Source organism: Piliocolobus tephrosceles, chromosome 11, assembly GCF_002776525.5.
Source record: "Piliocolobus tephrosceles isolate RC106 chromosome 11, ASM277652v3, whole genome shotgun sequence".
NCBI classification, from domain to species: domain Eukaryota; kingdom Metazoa; phylum Chordata; class Mammalia; order Primates; family Cercopithecidae; genus Piliocolobus; species Piliocolobus tephrosceles.
The window spans coordinates 15,467,436-15,488,699 of NC_045444.1; the positions used below are offsets into that span (position 1 = coordinate 15,467,436).

Consider the following 21,264-nt stretch of genomic DNA (forward strand, 5'->3'; position numbering starts at 1 on the left):
TCCCTAAGTTGCTCTCGTCCCATAATATTTGTGTCCAATGTCTATGTCACATGCTCAGAAGTATGTTGGCAAGGTTGTGTGCCAGCGGACTAATATAAAAAGATCATTCTAGCTGAGGACAGGGTTACTTATAATGTATTAAAGTGATGTCTTCTAAAAAGATTATTTCTATTTATTAATAGATTAATTGATTTATTTTATGAATAAATTTTTAATGCCTTAACCTAAATAAAGAAGTAACACGGTCAATATATTAGGCCTAATCAAAGACACAGTCCAAGACATCTGTTGTTCCTGTAATGGCACCAAATAAGCCATTACCTTCTCTGCTTTTATATCTGATGATAGGTAGGTAGGTAGATAGATACAAAACTGATAAGAACAGATACTACACTTGATCTTAGCCAAAAGTTTGAGAAGTGATGTGAAGGTACATAAATAGATAGATAAATGATGACTGATATTTACATGTTAGACTGAAATTGAAGGGAAGAAATGCACTGTTCATTATATGTTTATGTGTAATTGTGTGGGTGTATACGTTTGTTTTGAAGAAGATTAGAAATGAAGAAAATCACACAACTGTTCATAGTGGTTCATTTCAGGAAGGGGAAATCCACCTGGTGTTTCTTTTCCTTTTTATATTTTTAATTATATTGTCTTTGTTATTATTTGACATATTTCAGTACTATTTTCTTATAAGCTTTAATGATTTCCCTTTTGGTATTTATTTTCCCATCAGCATGTTCACAATAGACATCTATTACCTGATGATTACCCAAAAATAAAAGTGGTATTTTTTGTTTCTAATTTTGAGAGTAGACCACAGGGAAGGAAAACTTCTAGTTGGAGTTTCTATGTGCAGTAGAGATTCTAGAAATATTCTTCTTGCAGAATGAACACGTAAGCCAAACTATGAAACTCAGAAATCTCAGCATCTACAAAGTCCGTGTCAGTCATAAAGACCCATTAAAATGGAAGATTGTTCTTATGATCTGAGATGCAGGGCTAACTAAGAGTCCAGGTTCATCCCCCGATCCTGGCTTTTTGCATCTTACCTTCACCTGGGGATTCTCACGGGGCTGCCACTTCAGGTCACAGAGGGCTCAGCCCAGTTTTTAACTTCCCTGGTTGCCTATGCTAAGGCAATCCTGCTGTCCTTACCCAGACAATGCTGATCATATTCCTTTGGATTATTTTCTTCACTGTGAATATCACAGTCTTACATCAGTTTATTTACTTACTTTTCTGTGTATTGTTGAACACTGTCCACTAAATGATAAGTGACTGAGGACTGAGGTGTCTGACTTGTGCAATGCCCACTCACCAGAGCCTGGTACACCTCTATATAGGCAGCATTTAAGTTATGTTTTTAATTAATGATTGAAATTGATTTTTAAAAACTGGCTTAAGCATTTGTCAGGTACCAAAACATTTGAATATTTAGAAATGATTTGTTCCATGAAGCCAGTGGATTCACTGATAATTCAGCTGTTTCTGTAACTGAATACCTGCTACTCTGCTAACTCAGAGTGCAAACATAGCCAATTCTCTTTTGTTTTCCTAATTAATCCAACTGTCTTGTAAGAGGAAATGTCAATATCCTACTTGCTTGTTGCTGAAATAAATGAAAAATGTCCTGATGAACCAAAAGGATTTGCTTCTCTGCCATTTTCTTGATTACCTCATTTTAGCAAGACTTACTGTTTTTGCCTTTTATTCTTCCACTTAGAGGTACCTGTATCTAATCTCAGAAAGTTTTGAGAATACTAAAATGTTGCAAATTCCATTAAATATCTTGCAAACAAAATTTTTTGGTGCAATATTTTATCTTTTCAAATGCTTTAAGTATATTTTGTATAAACTTTGGCACTGATGGTTTAGCTCAGTCACTTCATGGGCATAAATTAACATATCCTAACTATATTGGATAAGCTAACATATAACCTTGTTGGCTAAGCCAGTCCTCATTTTCAAACCAATCCACAAACCAACTATAATTTTTAATTCAAAAACATGTTAATGTGTACTCAGAGAAATAGTGTAAAAACTGAGTAAACTGCAGGTCACATTATGAAAGATAGATTAGTCTAGGGCATACTTTATGACATAGAAAAGTATATACTACTAAAAACTGATAGGTCTGGCACCTAGCACATAAATTTACCTCGTGTTAATAGCAGGTAGAAAATTTAAACCAAATTAGGATTGCCTGCAATTTTGGAAGAAAATGCTATAATTTGATTTCAAAAATAAGCTTTAGAGCTTTTACATTACACCAATATGAAAATATATGTAATTTTTTAAATTGGTTGATGTAATTGAATATCATCTGTTTTTTTTTTTTTTTTTTTTTTTTTTTTTTTTTTTTTTTTTTTTTTTTGGTAATTCTAGAACACATTCCAAATTCCTTAAAAGAACTTCTAATTCTTTGGTTGTTTAAAAATATTTTTCTTTTCAGCACATTGCAGGTCATAAAAATAAGTATTAACCAGAGCTGGAAAAAAAATGAGAAAAAAAGCCAGTTTTCATTTTCAGTGTTTCTTACTGAGTCTTTTTTCTTCACTCCTGCAGGACTCTGCCTGATGTAGTTTAGATATTTGTCCAAATCTCATGTTGAATTGTATCTTCAATGCTGGGGGTGGGGCCTGGTGGGAAGTGTTTAGATCATGGGAGTGAACACTTCACGGCTTGATACTGTCCTTGTGATAGCGAATTCTCATGCGATCTGGTCATTTAAAAGTGGGGGGCACATCTCTCCCACTCTCTCTTGCTTGCTCCTGCTTTTGCCATGTGAAGTGCCTCCTCCTACTTCACCTCTGCCATGATTGAAAGCTCTCTGAGGCTTCACTGGAAGCCAAGCAGATACCAGCATCATACTTCCTGTGAAGCCAGCAGAACCATGAGCCAATTAAATGTCTTTTCTTTATAAATTACCCACTCTCAAGAATTCCTTTATGGCAACACAAGAAAGGCCTAATACACTGCCTTAACAAAAATGCATTCTTTGACAACAGGTGATGGGTGAAAGAGGAAACATGACTGAGTGCATATTGTAATTAGTCCACTCTCTTACTCTACCATAGATATGAAATCAGAAATCCCAATACAGCACCCAAATACTCTCTTTCTGACAAGTACATCAACCTTAACACATTTTTAATGCATGAAAGACTAAAATCCCTGAGGATATATGGTACCTTACTTAAAGAAACCTTCCCCTTAGACGTCTAGGAGGATGTGCACTTTTGTAAGATTTGAGATGGATGAAGAAATGTATTTCTTTTTTAAAGGAGCAAAAGCTCTGTTTTAAACACAAGCAAGCTCTCAGGGAGATAAATTTCAGGAAAATATGAAATATGAAAATTAAGGTTCTGGACATTGATTTTTTAAAAACTATGTCCACGAGTAACTCTGACCAAGTCTAAAGACTGCTGTTGTAAAGCACCCATCGCTGGACACACTCATGTCTGACTCTTCCCCATACTTCTCTGGAATAATACCTCCTTTAAACTCCTAAAACCCAAGAATTAATGACACCCCCTTTCCCTCAGCAATGAAGCTTCTCACTAAACCTCCCAAAGAAGGTTATCATCAGTGACTCCAGAAAGTCCTTCTTCCACCTTGTTGAGATGTAGCTTCCCTCAACAAGATGGGAGGAGGACCTCCTGTTATTCAAAGGTGACATAAATTGCTAAGGGAGGCACCCCAAATTATTCCAAGGGTATTGCTTCGACATACCAGTTTGAAATGAAAATGACTCCCCTGTGAGAACATATTAGGTATTCTAACTTCATTGTTAATGAACACAAGAGCTTTAGTTGTTACCTATCATTGCTGTTGCTACTTGTTAACTCATTAATTAATGCAAAAATGGATTAGCGCAGTAGAAGAGTCAGTAAAGTCTTCAGAATTGAAAAAAACTGGGCTCCCATCTCTGCTTTGATCCTTGCCAGATACATGATGTTGTGCAAGCAACTCCTGAGTTTCAGTGTTTTTAACTATGAAATGAAGATTAAATTACCAACTTCACAGGATTTTGAAGATTAATTGAATTGACATCTCTAAAGTCCATAGCATAGCCACATGCCTGGCATAGCAGCCAATTAATATAATGTTAGTTCCGTTTTCTTATTCATCATTTGCTATGTGCAAAATTATCAAAGAAGAAATGAGACATAAATGCCTCTTAGCACAAAATATTGAGAGACAGCCAGATGTAGGAACAAAAAATTAAAATAGAGTTGATTAGAGGATATAAAAGAAGCATGTACAAAGAACTATGGAAGCACAGAGCCAGAAGTCAGGAAGGCAGACCTCCATGTGGGTAGTTCCATATGGTTTAATTCAACTCAGTATAACAAATTACCCTTGAGATACTGCTCTCTGCTCAGCACTATTGTGTCCAATGGACCATTCAGAGTATCAACTGTAAACTCTGTTCTTTAGTAGTTCATAATTTAGTTCAGAAGACAAGACTTACAGAAAATATGTTTTACAAATATTTTTGAATGCCTATATGTGCCAAAAACTATACAATATATAGGGTATACATGGTCTCTTTTAAAGCAAAATTCTATTCATAGAGATTAATAAGTAAGAAGTTAATCAGTTAAATAATTAATGTCATCAATTTTTGAGATGCCAAGAAGTAATAGAGAAGAAGAGTGCTTTGGAAGGTCCTGTAGGGACCTGGCATGCCAGGCTGCCTTCAAACTCACTCTGAAGACCCAGGCCACCCTTTCTGAATGTGTAGAGTTCAGAGGCAGAATCTGCAACTTGAGTTTTCTGTGCAAAAGAAATCCTTTTGGTTTTCATACATCATATAATTTAACATCCCTACTCTGCTTTTTCTGGAGACCACAAGTAATGAAATGAACACCAGCATTATGTATTCCATTTGTGATATATGAACCATTAATTCTTATCAGATTATATATATACACACACACACATACACACACACACTATGTGTGTGTGTGTGTGTATATGTGTGATCATTATTCTAGCTATTCTGGACTTTGCTCTTAGACGCTCACTGCTTTACCATTTAACTAAAGATACCTGACTTTGTAGAATATAGAGTCACAAGAACTGATTAGGCTTAAGACATATTTTAAATACCAAACCCAAAGGAGAGTTCATAACCAGAAATATCAGGTTGCTATTAAATATGATTCAAGATAATGGAGCTGACATAAGACTATGGATCTTGATGTAATGTCTTTAATTTTCCTAAACAGAACACATTTTTTACAGTAACATGACAGAGCAAAGTGCATTATGCCCAGCCATTAGAATTCCAAGAAACTGTCAACCTCAAAAGAAATCTTCCCGTAGAGCACAGGGCTAAGAAATATTCTCTAATTTCAAAGGCATTATTACTTTTGACTTTAGGATTCTTGGAAATACTATTTTCTTACATATCTGGTAATAGAATTTGGAAGGCAAAAATCAGCTTTCTTTTCTTTCTGATCCCCCAAACTGACCACAACTCACATAGCTTCATTCTTACCTCATTCCCAGATTCTCTACATCCAGGAGAAAACATATGGCAGAGAAAAGAGGGAAGACACTGGAAACAAGTGATCCTATGCACACATCAAGACTTCACTACTTATATGTGTATGACCTTAAGAATTATTAACCTCTCTTAACTTCAACTTCTTGACCAATGAAATAGCAAAGACAGTATAGTTCATGCAGAATTATTGTGCAGAATTAAGGAGATAATAATCATAAAGCATCTGGAAATCAATAAAAATATATTTATAATCACTGTAACAGGAAGAATGAAACCATCTTTTACTTGAAGACAAAGCCTCTGAGTTTTGGGGGAAACATAGTCACCAACATTTCTCAAATTTAAAGACAATAGTTTGGCATTCTCAAATAAAAATAGCTCAGTTAAAAGTGCTTGAGAGTCCCTCTTTTTAAAAAAATTCACAAACCATCTGGGAGCAGTGGCTCATGCCTGTAATCCCAGCATTTTGGGAGGCTGAGGTGGGCAGATCACTTGAGGTCAGGAGTTCGAGACCAGCCCGGCCAATATGGTGAAACCCCATCTTTACTAAAAATACAAAAGTTAGCCAGGAATGGTGGCACACGCCTGTAATCCCAGCTACTCGGGAGGCTGAGGTAGGAGAATGGCTTGAACCCGGGAGGCAGAGTTTGCAGAGAGTCGAGATCACGCCACTGCATTCCAGCCTGGGCAACAGGGCCAGGGTTAGACACTGTCTCAAAAAAAAAAAAAAAAAAAAAAATTACAAACAAATACACAAATGCAGTCAATCAAAAGTTGATCTGAGAAGCTGTTCTAAGGGTAAGTTACACGGTCAATAAAGAAGACCACGGTAGTCGCTTCCAAGATGGCCAAATAGGAACAGCTCTGGTCTGCAGCTCCCAGCGTGATTGATGCAGAAGATGTGTGATTTCTGCATTTCCAACTGAGGTACTGGGTTCATCTCATTGGGACTGGTTGGACAGTGGATGCAGCCCACGGAGGGTGAGTCGAAGCAGGGAGGGGCGTCACCTCACCCAGGAAGTGCAAGGGGTCAGGGGATTTTCCTTTCATAGCCAAGGGAAGCCATGACAGACTGTATATGGAGAAACAGTTTACTCCTGACCAAACACTGCACTATTCCCACAGTCTTAGCAACCGGCAGACCAGGAGATACCCTCATGTGCCTGGCTCAGCCAGTCCCACGCTCATGGAGCCTTGCTCACTGCTAGCGCAGCAGTCTGAGAGTGACCTGCAATGCTGCAGCTGGATGAGGGAGGCGTGTCCACCATTGCCAAGGCTTGAGTAGCTCACAGTGTAAACAAAAAGGCTGGGAAGCAGGAACTGGAGCCCACCGCAGCTCAGCAAGGCCTACTGTCTCTATAGATTCCACCTCTGGGGGCAGGACATAGTAGAACAAAAGGCAGGAAACAGCTTATGTGGATTTAAACGTCGCTGTCTGACAGCTCTGAAGAGAGCATTCGTTCTCTCAGCATGGTGTTTGAGCTCCAGAAAGGACAGACTGCCTCCTCAAGCGAGTCCCTTACCCCCATGAAGCCTGAAAGGGAAACACTTCCCAGTAGGGGCCAATAGACACCTCAAACAGGCAGGTGCCCCTCTGGGACGAAGCTTCCAGAGGAAGGATCAGGCTGTTCTGCAGCCTCCCCTGGTGATACCCAGGCAAACAGAGTTGGGAGTAGACCTCCAGCAAACCCCAACAGACCTGTAGCTGAGGGATCTGACTGTGAGAAGGAAAACTAACAAATAGAAAAGAATAGCATCAACATCAGCAAGAAGGACACCAACACCAAAACCCCATCTGTAGGTCACCAACATCAAAGACCAAAGGTAGATAAAACCACAAAGATGGGGAGAAACCAGAGCAGAAAAGCTGGAAATTCCCAAAAACAGAGCACCTCTTCTCCTCCAAAGGATCACAGTTCCTCACCAGCAGTAGAACAAAACTGGATGGAGAATCAGTTTGATGAGTTGACAGAAGTAGGCTTCAGAAGGTCGGTAATAACAAACTTCTCTGAGCTAAAAGAGCATGTTATAATCCATTGCAAGGAAGCTAAAAACCTTGAAAAATGGTTAGACGAATGACTAACTAGAATAAACAGTGTAGAGAAGACCTTAAATGATCTGATGGAGCTGAAAACCATGGCGTGAGAACTTCATGACACATGCATAAGCTTCAATAGCCAATTCAATCAAGTGGAAGAAAGTATATCAGTGATTGAAGATCAAAATAATGAAATAAAGTGAGAAGACAAGATTAGAGGAAAAAAGAGTGAAAAGAAATGAACAAAGCCTCCAAGAAATATGGGACTATGTGAAAAGACCAAATATAAGTTTGATTGCTGTACTAGAAAGTGATGGGGAGAATGGAACCAAGTTAGAAAACACTCTTCAGAATATTATCCAGGAGAAAGTCCCTAACCTAGCAAGGCAGGTCCACATACGAATTCAGGAAATACAGAGAACACCACAAAGCTACTCCTAGAGAACAGCAACCCCAAGACACATAATTGTGAGATTCACCAAGGTTGAAATGAAGGAAAAAAATGTTAAGGACAGCTAGAGAGAAAGGTAGGGTTACCCACAAAGGAAAGCCCATCAGACTAACAGCGAATCTCTCAGCAGAAACCCTACAAGCCAGAAGAGAGTGGGTGCCAATATTCAACATGCTCAAAGAAAAGAATTTACAACCCAGAATCTCATATCCAGCCAAACTAAGCTTCATAAGTGAAGGAGAAATAAAATCCTTTACAGATAAGCAAATGCTCAGAGATTTTGTCACCACCAGGCCTGCCTTACAAGAGTTCCGGAAGGAAGCACTAAACATGGAAAGGAACAACTCATACCATTCACTGCAAAAACATGCCAAATGGTAAAGACCATTGATGCTATGAAGAAACTGCATCAATTAACGAGCAAAATAACCAACTAACATCATAATGACAGGATCAAGTATAACAATATTCACCTTAAATGTAAATGGGCTGAATGTCCCAGTTAAAAGACACACACTGGCAAATTGGATAAAGAGTCAAGACCCATCAGTGTGCTGTATTGAGGAGACCCATCTTACATGCAGAGAAACACATAGGCTCACAATAAGGTGATGGAGGAAGACCTACCAAGAACATGGAAAGAAAAAAGAAAAAAAGCAGGGGTTGCAATCCTAGTCACTGATAAAACAGACTTTAAAACAACAAAGATCAAAAGAGACAAAGAAGGCCATTACATAATGGTGAAGGGATCAATTCAACAAGAGCTAGCTATCCTAAATATACATGCACTCAATACAGTAGCACCCAGATTCATAAAACAAGTCCTTAGAGACCTACAAAAAGACTTAGACTCCCATGTAATAATAATGGGAGACTTTAACACCCCACTGTCAATATTAGACAGATCAATGTGACAGAAGGTTAACAAGGATATGCAGGACTTGAACTCAGCTCTGCACCAAGTGGATCTAATAGACATCTACAGAACTCTCCACCCCAAATCAACAGAATATACATTCTTCTCAGCACCACATCACACTTATTCTAAAATTGGCCACATAATTGGTAGTAAAACACTCCTCAGCAAATGTAAAAGAACAGAAATCACAACAGACTGTCTCTCAGATCACAGTGCAATCAAATTACAACTCAGGATTAAGAAACGCACTCAAAACCGCACAACTACATGGAAACTGAACAACCTGCTCCTGAATGGCTACTGGGTAAATAAGGAAATGAAGGCAGAAATAAAGACGTTCTTTGAAACCAATGAGAACAAAGACACAGTGTACCACAATCTTTGGGACACATTTAAAGCAGTGTGTAGTGGGAAATTTATAGCACTAAATGCCCACAAGAGAAAGCAGGAAAGATCTAAAATTGACACCCTAACATCACAATTAAAAGAACTAGAGAAGGTAGAGCAAACAAATTCAAAAGCTAGCAGAAGGCAAGAAATAACTCAGATCAGAGCAGAACTGAAGGAGATAGAGACACAAAAATCCCTTCAAAAAAATCAATGAAAAGATCAACAAAATAGATAGACTGCTAGCAAGACTAATACAGAAGAAAAGAGAGAAGAATCAAATAGATGCCCTAAAAAATGATAAAGGGGATATCACCACCTATCCCACAGAAATACAAACTACCATTAGAGAATACTATAAACACCTCTATGTAAGTAAACTAGAAAATTTAGAAGAAACAGATAAATTCCTGGACACATACACCCTCCAAAGACTAAACCAGGAAGAAATTGAATTTCTGAATAGACCAATAAGAGGCTCTGAAATTGAGGCAATAATTAATAGCCTACCAACAAAAAAAAAAAGTCCAGGACCAGACAGATTCACAGCTGAATTCTACCAGAGGTACAAAGAGGAGATGGTACCATTCCTTCTGAAACTATTTCAGTCAATAGAAGAACAGGGAATCCTCCCTAACTCATTGTATGAGGCTAGTACCATCCTGATAACAAAGCTTGGTAGAGACACAACAAAGAAAAGAGAATTTTAGGCCAATATCCCTGATGAACATCAATGCAAAAATCCTCAATAAAACACAGGCAAACCAAATCCAGCACCACATCAAAAAGCTTATTCACCATGATCAAGTCGGCTTCACCTCTGGGATGCAAGGCTGGTTCAATATATGTAAATCAATAAACGTAATCCATCACATAAACAGAACCAATGACAAAAAACACATGATTATCTCAATAGATGCTAAAAAGGCCTTCAACAAAATTCAACAGCCCTTCATGCTAAAAACTCTCAATAAACTAGATATTGATGAAATATATCTCAAAATAATAAGAGCTATTTATGACAAACCCTCAGCCAATATCATACTGAATAGGCAAAAACTGGAAGCATTCCCTTTGAAAACTGTTATAAGACAGGGATGCCCTCTCTCACCACTCCTATTCAACATAGCATTGGAAGTTCTATCTAGGGCAATCAGGCAAGAGAAAGAAAGAAAGGGTATTCAGTTAGGAAAAGAGGAAGTCAAATTGCCCCTGTTTGCAGATGACATGATTGTATATTTGGAAAACCCCATCATTTCAGCCCAAAGTCGCCTTAAGCTGATAAGCAACTTCAGCAGTGTCTCAGGATACAAAATCAATGTGCAAAAATCACAAGCATTCTTATACACCAATAACAAACAGAGAGCCACATCATGAATGAACTCCCATTCTCAATTGCTACAAAGAGAACAAAATACCTAGGAATCCAACTTATAAGGGATGTGAAAGATATCTTCAAGGAGAACTACAAACCACTGCTCAACGAAATAAAAGAGGACACAAACAAATGGAAGAACATTCCATGCTCATGGATAGGAAGAATCAATATCATGAAAATGGCCATACTGCCCAAAGTAATTTACAGATTCAATGCTATCCCCATTAAGCTACCAATGACTTTCTTCACAGAATTGAAAAAAACTACTTTAAAGTTCATATGGAACCAAAAAAGAGCCCACATAGCCAAGACAATCCTAAGTCAAAAGAACAAAGCTGGAGGCATCACGCTACCTGACTTCAAACTATACTACAAGTCTACAGTAGCCAAAACAGCATGGTACTGGCACCAAAACAGATATAAAGACCAATGGAACAGAACAGAGGCCTCAGAAATAACATCACACACCTACAACCATCTGATCTTTGACAAACCTGACAAAAACAAGCAATGGGGAAAGGATTCCCTATTTAATAAATGGTGCTGGGAAAACTGTCTAGCCATATATAGAAGGCTGAAACTGAATCCCTTCCTTACATTGTATACAAAAATTAACTCAAGATGGATTAAAGACTTAAATGTAAGACCTAACACCATAAAACCCTAGAAGAAAACCTAGGTAATACCATTTAGGACACAGGCATGGGCCAAGACCTCATGACTAAAACACCAAAAGCAATGGCAACAAAAGCCAAAATTGACAAATGGGATCTAATTAAATGAAAGAGCTTCTGCACAGCAAAAGAAACTATCATCACAGAGAACAGGCAACCTACAGAATGGGAGAAAAGTTTTGTAATCTACCCATCTGACAAAGGGCAAATATCCAGAATCTACAAATAACTTAAACAAATTTATGAAGACAGTGTGGCAATTCCTCAAAGATCTAGAACTAGAAAAACCATTTGTCCCAGCAATCCCATTACTGGGCATATACCCAAAGGATTATAAATTATTCTACAATAAAGACACATGCACACGTATGTTTATTGCAGCACTATTCACAACAGCAAAGACTTGGAACCAACCCAAATATCCATCAATGATAGACTGGATCAAGAAAATGTGGCACATATACACCATGGAATACTATGCAGCCATAAAAAAGGATGAGTTCATGTCCTTTGCAGGGACATGGATGAAGCTGGAAACCATCTGTCTAAGCAAACTGTCACAAGGATAGAAAACCAAACACTGCATTTTCTCACTCATAAGTGGGAGTTGGAAAATGAGAACACATGGACACAGGGGAACATCACACACTGGAGTTTGTCGGGGATTGGGGAGTATGGGGAGGGAGAGCATCAGGACAAATACCTAATGCACGCGGGGCTTAAAACCTAGATGATGGATTAATAGGTGCAGCAAACTGCCATGGCACATGTATACCTATATAACAAACCTGCACGTTCTGCACACGTATCCAGAACTTGAAGTAAATTAAAAAATAAATAAGTAAATAAATAAATAAATAAGAAAATTATTTGTCTCCCTCTTTAGGGCTTAGACAAATACTAATGTTTCCTTTGGGAAATGAGTATTTAGGTGCATAAAGAGTGTACACACACATCTGATAGAAAAGTTGCATTTCAAAGTTGAAGTCATAGAGAGACCTTCTACATCTTATTCTCATGAGAATGCATCAAAGCACTTGAAGTATTACCTCCACACCATCTGCATTCAAGGACCTTAGCTTCATCTTTACTCCGCTCCCTCTACTCCACAGGACCTGGAGTTCCAAAGATCATCACGGATTCTCCTGTCTGCTTTTACCAATCCATACCTTCATCCAACCTGTGGATGAAGGATTATGAAGGATTATGAAATAGGAATGACTTAAACTTACAGGATTATGAAGTAGGAATTATTAAACTTACAGGTGTGTCCTGAGAGGAAGCCCTGGGGAAGTTAGAGTGAGAAAAGACCCAAGGGTAAGGAAGGGAGGGTGTAAAGTGTGGATTAATGGAGGATCAGAAGACAAAGGTTATGAAAAAAAAATTCTTTTGCCAAAAACCACAACCTGAGGACAGGGAGTTAAAGAGTTATTTGTCCAATGCATGTATGTTATCTGAAGTGATTATAAAGCACATTAACATCTTCAACTCATAATATAAACTATATTTTCAGTTTTCAAGCAGAGACCAGAAAACAGAAAGGTTTTGCAAAGAAAAAAGGTAAAAGATCATAATCATTGACCAGAAAGAAAAGTCCAGAAGTAGTTTTCCAAGTTAGGATCTTTACAGTGATAGTGGGGCTGAGATTGTTACTAAAAGTGAGGACTAGACCGTTTTATCAGGAGGTTGAGAGTAGAAAACTTTGGTCAAACCCATATTTGCAGGATTTTCCTAAAATCTAGTTTGGCAACAAAAAGCCAGAAATCTGGTTTGGCTCCAAGCAAATCTCAAAATGTGAATAGTTAAATTAAGAAGTATAAATCATCCTTTCAGATAAAGTCTGTAATTTTTTCCAGAAACATTCATATAGAGCTATTGCATGCAATTGTGTAGACTGCACATTGCAGGCCATGTACCAGTCTATGTAAATGGTGCCCTAGGGATTGAATGTGAACTACCCTTACATCGCATGCAGCTGTTCTGCAGTTACAACAGATGTAACTCTAAATCTGGGGTCTTCTTTTCTTTATGTAGCTAAACACTTGTGCCTGAAATGTCTTTTAAACAACCAGTTCTCCAGTGGAACTATTCTAACAGTAACATGTCTAATTCAGTTGAAGGCAGTCTATCCTGTGATTCATCTTTATGGCCTCACTTAGACTGTATACCACTTGAGATTCTTGACCTCTGCATTGATTTCACCTCATGTAGGATAAGTTTTAGAAAGGATTTGTTATCAGCCTAGTAAACACAGCCTATTTTTATAGCCCATGTTTCTTATAGACAAATTCTAGATGTGATTCACAGATTCATATTCTACATTGCCTTGTACATAATAAGTACTCAAGGGTTATTAATGGAATGAGTGATAAGGGGAACTAAATCTACTGGTTTTTGCTTTTTTTTTTTTTTTTGTATTTCCCCATAACAACTGTGAAGGGGTAACACCCAAAGGCAACATATGAGCATCAGCGAATGGTTCTCCTAAATGATAAAGTTTTTTCCTTCAGAAACATTGCTTAAAACAGCCGAAGAACTAAATGAGGTTTCTGAAACGAAACTGCAAAGACATTCTGGCAGAAATAGTTCCTTCTTTCCTAATCATCAAGGATGGTCCCATGGGGTGGTGCTGCCCTTCAGGCCAGGCGATGCTCCAATTGCATGCATTGGAGAAGCTGGTGATTGTGTTGTGGGAAAGGGGAGGCAGAGACAGCCTGTGGGGGGTCTTAGCCTGATTGCTGAGAGAGGCCTTGGGGGTGGGACCTAATTCTGGAGTGCCGCTTTGCCTCACCTACCTCCTCCTAGAGTCATGATAGATGTCTGTTATTTAAACTCTTGAAATGAGAGAAGAAAGTATCTAAAACGAGCATGATAAAATGGAGCATTATTGAATTAGAAAACGAAGACTGATTTTGAGAGGCAGAATATAATTAGAGGGTTGGAGCATTTCCAGGAGATTGTGGATGGCGCCCCAGCTGAGTGTTGAAGAAATTCTTCCAGACTGAGCCTAGACAGATGATGTTTGTCATCCTCCTCCTCCAGTGCTGTGGACTCCAGTCTTACAATGATGCAGCACCTCACAGTGTCCACTGATGTCCAAATGCCAGTGGTCTCAACTTCATACGTATCTTCTAAAGATGTATCCTCCAAACAGTGGAGAAAGCTGAACTCACAACTTTTTTTGATCTGCTGTGTGTAGAAATCATATTGAGTGAATTAATATGAAAATATTGGAATCTGTAAAAAGCAACATAAGATGTAGATATTGTTACTAATATTGAAAAGGTTGCTGTATTATAATTCCTAATACCCTGGTCAAATATATTCAGAACCCTCATTAAAAGCATAAAAACAGGTCTATTTATACTGCTTGTAATTATAACATAGCAATTACTCTTTTGCACGGATAAGCTATGTGAATAGAAAACATTTTCCATTATCTTTAATAGGATCTTATACACTTAATTCATTGTAAAAGTTTATGTTTAAATTCTAAATACTTTAAATTTAAGTCTAAATATTATTTATTTGGGGGGGAGAACACTTTCCACAAGACTCGATAGATTTGCAAGCAGTCAGACATGAAGGAAGGTAAACTTAGGCTTCACTGAGGAGCAAGAAAGGGAACAAGGGTTCACAGGCTGGCCTGCAACCCTGTTGGAGTTCCAGAGGCTGTCCTGTCCAGAACACACAACTGTGTCCTCAGAATCCTATTATGCTCCTTATGGGATGGGTTTTCCCCAGTCTTTCCTGCTCATCAGCTCTTCCCACCCTTTCTGGGGCTAGACCTTGACTTCTGACTTCTAGTGATCACTTAGCATTTTGAATATTGGCTCCCTTCTGTTCGCCGTAACAATCACTTTTTGAAAGCCTACATCAGGATTTTCTAACTTTAGTTCAATTACCTGGAGAGCTTGTTAAACCAGACTGCTGGGCCTCAGGGTTTCTCTTTCAGCAGGTCTGAGGAGGAGTGGGACAGAGTCAAAAATGTGTGTTTTCTAGGAAACTGCCTGGAAATGCCGATGTTGCTGGTCCAGCCCCCTTTTGAGAAGCACTGGCCCCCACCACACTTAGTGTTACCCTTAGGTTCACACAAATTCTAACAATCCCATGACATTAGATACTTTTATTCTCATTGTATTAATGAGGAAACTGAGACTCAGAAAAATTTAATAGCTTGCCTGAGGGCACACAATGAATGAAAATAAACTAGGTTGCTCACCTAGGACTCTCCTACACCAAAACCTATGATCTTTGATGTACATCATTTTTGGTCTCATTGTATTCTCAAAATGAAGCCAGAAACGCCTCCTACCCCAACTAACGTCCTTAGAAACATTTATAAGAGAGGAATTCTTACCATTTTATCTCACAACCTTCTTAACCCAAGAATCTATGTCAGGTCATGGGTGAGAAAGTTGCCAGCTGCTGGCACCGATGCCCCCTCATCAGATTATCTGTGTGACAAGCAATTAAGAAGAGCTACATCAATCCCTCTCAGCACCTGCAACTCATTATGGAACCAAACAGCTCAAGTCCAAGAGTTCCATTCAGAAGCATGGTATACACAGATGATGCCTGATTTGTCAGGGATCCCCAAGGCCAATATTCAACTTCCATTAAGAAAAATGGAGATTTATGCAAAAACTGTCTAATGCTCTCCATATGGTAGGCCATAGATAAGAAACTTAGCTACATTCAGTAAGAAAGTAGTCTCCGCCTTACCAGCCTATAGGCTTTTGAGAACATCTACTATTTTTTGCATGTGGAAGAAGGCTCATAAAAGTTGTATTGCAATGGCTTCAGTCAAAAATCTACCTCAGTGTTCTAGGAAATGATTTAAATAATTCATAACCAAAGACAGTCTTTATAAGCCATGGCTATATGTATTGCATTAATCTGGCTGACCATTTAAGTGATGGCTGTTTTTAGCAATGTTCGTATCTCCTGCCATTCCAAGCTGGGTTCTAACAACTGCAGGTTTCATTCTGTCCCAGTCAGAGCAAGTAAACCCCAAAGCAGGTAGGTACTTAAGAAACTCCAGACCCCTGTGCTAGGGTTCAGCAACAGATTGTGATGGGTGGAATCTATCCAGTGAAAGAAACATCCAATCAGTGTCTGTCCATGAGGGAGAATAGTGTTTGGTGTCAAAGTCATGCTCTTCAACAGTGTAGAGAGTGTTTAGGTTGGGTGGTGAGTTCAGCACGCTTGCACTACTTGTATCAAAATTGTGCCAAAGAATTAATTCACAAGCTTATCAATACAAGAAGGGGGACACATACAGGCAGAAAGTTAGACACCCACTGCAGATACCTCAGGACTCAAGGAGGAACTAATTTTGCTCCTCCGTGTAGACAGCTCTCATCCTGCCCACGCCAGCCACCCACCCTCAAGGAAGTCTGACCAGAGGCACTCAAGTGATTCCCTTTGCATTTGGCTGAGAGAGGATTGCACTCCCCCACTTACACCCAGAGAAGCTGGGAAATGGAGAAGACCCTAGCTACTCTCAATGGAAGATAGACTTAATGGAAAAAACCCCAGCCTGTCAGTTCATCAGCACCTGCCTAATGGGGAAGAAAATCTTCCTAAATGTAACACTTGCCTTCACATATGACAATTTCCAGATCATACAGGGCTGCTAAGTCTAGAGACATTAGATTAATGAGTAGGCAAAGAAAGATTATAAAAATTCCAAGGAGATGCCACCTTGAAGGATGGAAACCAATACAAACCATCAGAAACAAATGTAGCAGACCAAGTCAATGTGTCCTGCTGAGCTCAAACTGCAGCAGCCTCTGTATGCCCCTTTCTGTGGGTGGCTTATGTAGCTCAGATCAGCCAAATTAAGTAGGATATTGCCTAGTTCCTTCTCTTCAGGGAGGGGTGGTGCTAGAATACTACTTAGAAGTCCCAAGGAAATTACACCTAGGTGGGCAATCATGTTTAAATATAGACTCCAGATAAAATTATATGTCAGAGGAGAGCAGAGAGACTTGAAATGACCAGGTACTGTTAGGAAGGAGGGAAATTATTCCCATTTTTCAGAAATTAAAGCAAAATCAGATACTCTGTTTTGAGTTTCCAAAAGTATTCATCAAAGCTACCAAAGTCATGAAAGAAGACTGAGGAAAGGGAAGGTGTTCAGAAATCCAGACCTTGAGACTGTAACCCGGAGTATCAATGCAGAAGTTATGGCTGACCCAGGTGCAACTGCAAAAACCATCTGCTTTACTGATGCCAGTTCTCCCTTTCAAGGTTGCCCCTAGAGATAATGCTCTGAATATGTTATTTTCATTGAACCAGTTATATTCCGGCTATGCTATGCCCTGGCCAAGGTGGTTTCTACCAGGCCAAGAAGAAAGACATAGGTTTTCTATAGCATTGGAGATCACAGGCAAAGGAATTGAGTAGGTGGTATTTATTTGATGAGTGAATTTTATTCAAATATAGCATCCCAGGCAAAGGCACAAAGCAGATTCCAAGTGGGTATTTGTTGGGAGAATGATGGTATTAAACGGTCAGTGGAACTTGCAAGTAGACAGTTGACACTGGGGAATAATAAGAGATGAGGCTAAGGAGGTAGCTATTCACAGGAGACACTGCTAAAGAATTTAGACTTTATTCTGAAGGCAGATGGGAGCCATTGAATGCTATTAAGGTGAGGTATGACATAATCCCACTTACAGCTTAGAAAGATCACTCTGATTACTAAGAAATGAGTGAGTATAGAAGAAGGAGAAGTGCTGTAAACTTTTGCCAGCCATTACGAATCAAAACTGTTCTATATTGCATAAACTAAATGTCAAACGGAAATTTCTTGGTGGAGTGAACAACACTGTGAAGTACACTCACTGAAAAGAGCAAAGTAGAGCTCTCATTGGCTGAGAGCAGAGATAGTGAAATTTGCTAATGTTCATTGGTTTAGAATTGTGCAGTTTATTCTGTCTCCCTAGTTCTCATTGGCTAATAATGTTTAGTAACATTTACATAAATTAAAATATTTCATAAGTTACATAATATATATTATCTCTTTTTATTTTAGAAAATAATTGAGTTAAATGGTGTTGGGCATTAAGCTGGATAGCTTAATGATAGTTGGGCATGACGCAATAGTTTCCTATTGCTATACTAACAAACTATCACAAATGTAGTGGCTTACCACAACACAAATTTATTATCTTACAGTTCTGTAGAAGTCCAAAACAACTTTCACTCAGCTAAAAGCAAGATGTCAGTATGGCTGCATTCTTTGGTGGCTCAAGGGCGAAGCTCTGTTTCCTTGGCTTTTTCAGTTTCTAAATGCTGCTTTCAATCCTTCTTCAAATCCACCAGTGTGGCATCTTCAAAACCCACTCTGAGTCTGACTTCCTCTTCTGCAGTTTTCCTCCACTTTCAAGGACACTTGTGATTACATTGGGTCCACCTAGATAATCCAACATAATCTGCTTATTTTTAGGTTGCTAATTAGCAATCCTGACTCCACCTCCATCCTCAATTCTCTCTTGCCACATAATGACATATTCTTAAATTCTGGAGGTTAGGACATGGGCATCTTTGGTGGGGCGAGGGAGAGTATTATTGTCTATTACATCTGGTTACTTACCTATCTCTCCAATACATAGTGAATCTAATCTCGCTGCTTCCAACTCTCACACTGACTCTCTCTCATAGTAGTCAGCCTGAAGTAGGCTGCAGGAATTTGGAGGAGGATGCTGTCCTTCAGAATGCATGTTGTTAGGAGGAAAGCATTCTGGAGGGCAGGAGGCTTGATTTGGGCCTTGAAGGATGAATATTATTGTTTTAAGAACAGAATAAGGATGTAGACTACCTAAAGAAGGAGGCCAGAGAGAGAAGAGGTGCAGAAGAAAGAATGTAAAAGGCCTGGTTAGAGAACTATAAGCAGACTGACAAGAAAAAACTGTTTTCTCACCAACTGGGTTTTTCATTAAAGGGCAATGTTGCAGAATATAAATGCCATATATATGAGATGGCACCAAGCCAACCACACATGTATGCACATGCACAAACATACACACATAAGGAAAAATGTCCCACTGGAGAGTCTTCAAGGAATTGTTTTCAAATAAATGGTCCAAAGTACAGATGCTAAAGCATGGCCGGTAGAGGAGTTTTGGGGGTACATTGACATTATGACATCTATCAAAAATGTATCCATGACCTAGAATGATTGACTTTCACCTAGTAGATGGAAGAAAACAGCTCTAAGACACATCATTACTTCAGGGAATTTGAAGAGAACAAAACTCTCTCTTAAAATGCTGGTAATGTACCCCTTAGCAATGATAAGAACCCAAATACCTGAGGCACTGAAGTAATTCTTCCCAGGAAGGCATCTCTAGGACCAAACTGGGTGTGCAGGAGAACACTACTAGCAGTAAAGCATAAGGGGTTCTGTGGTAAGAAGAGATGAACAGGGCTCTCTAAAAGCAGACAGATGGGTCATTTAGCCAGTCTAGGAGGTGAGGGAAGGCTTCTCAAAGAAGGAAAGGGCCCCATTGCATCTTAAAGAAAAACAAGATAAACCAGGCAGAGAAATAAAAGCAGTCAAACCAAGGGAATACTGTAGGCAAAGGTGTGGATACATAAGACTACCTGATACTTACAATATGCTAATTTGTACTGTTATTTTTATTTCCCAGCTTCATCTCAGGTCCTTTTAACTAAATCATCAGTTGCAAAATCCGTATCTTATACCTCTTCCAGACCCTCATATTTGCATCAATTCCTTTCAAGGAGAAGAAACTGGGAAATTCTTAGCTGATGTTGTGACTCGCTCTGTCATGATCTGACCCTGCCTTTGCTTTGGTTGCATTTGCTGCAGATTCCCACTTCCCATTTCACTTATGCTCCAGCAATACCACAGGGCAATGCTAGTTCTGCTGAAATGTCTTATTCTCTTGTGTTTCTGTCCCTTGCCCTGCTATTTTGTCTCCTGAGAATTTCCCTTCCCTGTCCTCCCACTTGTCTGCTTAGTGAACCTCTGGTTCTCCTTCAGAACTAGGTTCAGACTTGATCTAAGCTGCTTTCTACCCAAGAGAAAGTTAATTCCTCTGCCTCTGCACTTTCTTCATTCTTTCAACATGCTGCTGTGTTTTACCTATTTACTGCACTGCAATCTATTTCCTTTCATGTACACCTCCCACCTCCAACTAGACTGTGGCTTCTTTATTTCAAGAACTGTGTCTTATTCACTATTGTACCCCTAATGTCTGATACTATCCCTAGCTTTAAATTTATTTACTTATTTTTTATATTGTTGTTTATATTTATTTTTATTGTTATAAACTATTCAGTGTCAATAAATATGTTTGCATGCCTTACCATGCCCTAACCTTAGCACTACCCTGGGGTCAAAAGAACAGGATAGATAAGACTGCAGCTTAGATATTAGTAAATAAAAGACAAAAGTTGCAAGTAAATAGCTATTATAATAACATAATTTCAGAAAGTCATCACACAATAAAGAACAAAATAGGGTAACATGAAATGTGTTTGTTGAACTGTGTTATGGAATTCATGAGAAATATCAACATGTTACTTCGTACTGAATTTCAAAAAAGTCAAAATTAAATCTGTATAACTACCCCTTATTCATACCTCTATACACCTCAAATTAGTTAAATTCCAAAAAGAAACACAGAGGGTCAACAGTTTCAAGCTAGAAAGGTTCATAAATCATTCTTCCTTGTCTCTCTGCTTGCGTCTGGTAAGAAGAAAATAAAAATGAAAAAGTTAAGACAAATATGACACCAAAATGTTAAATTACACAAACTAAATAGGCAATCGAGCAATAAAAAGCTCAGGAATTAGTTGGTGAATAGAATAGTCATCAGCAGGTATTCATCTAGTGGGACAACTTAAATAGCTTTCAA

General features: G+C 38.7%; 1 pseudogene; it reads right to left on the minus strand.

Moving 5' to 3' along the window:
• Positions 1-254: 254 nt before the first annotated feature.
• On the minus strand, positions 255-424 carry LOC111529007 (annotated as a pseudogene).
• Positions 425-21,264: the final 20,840 nt, after the last annotated feature.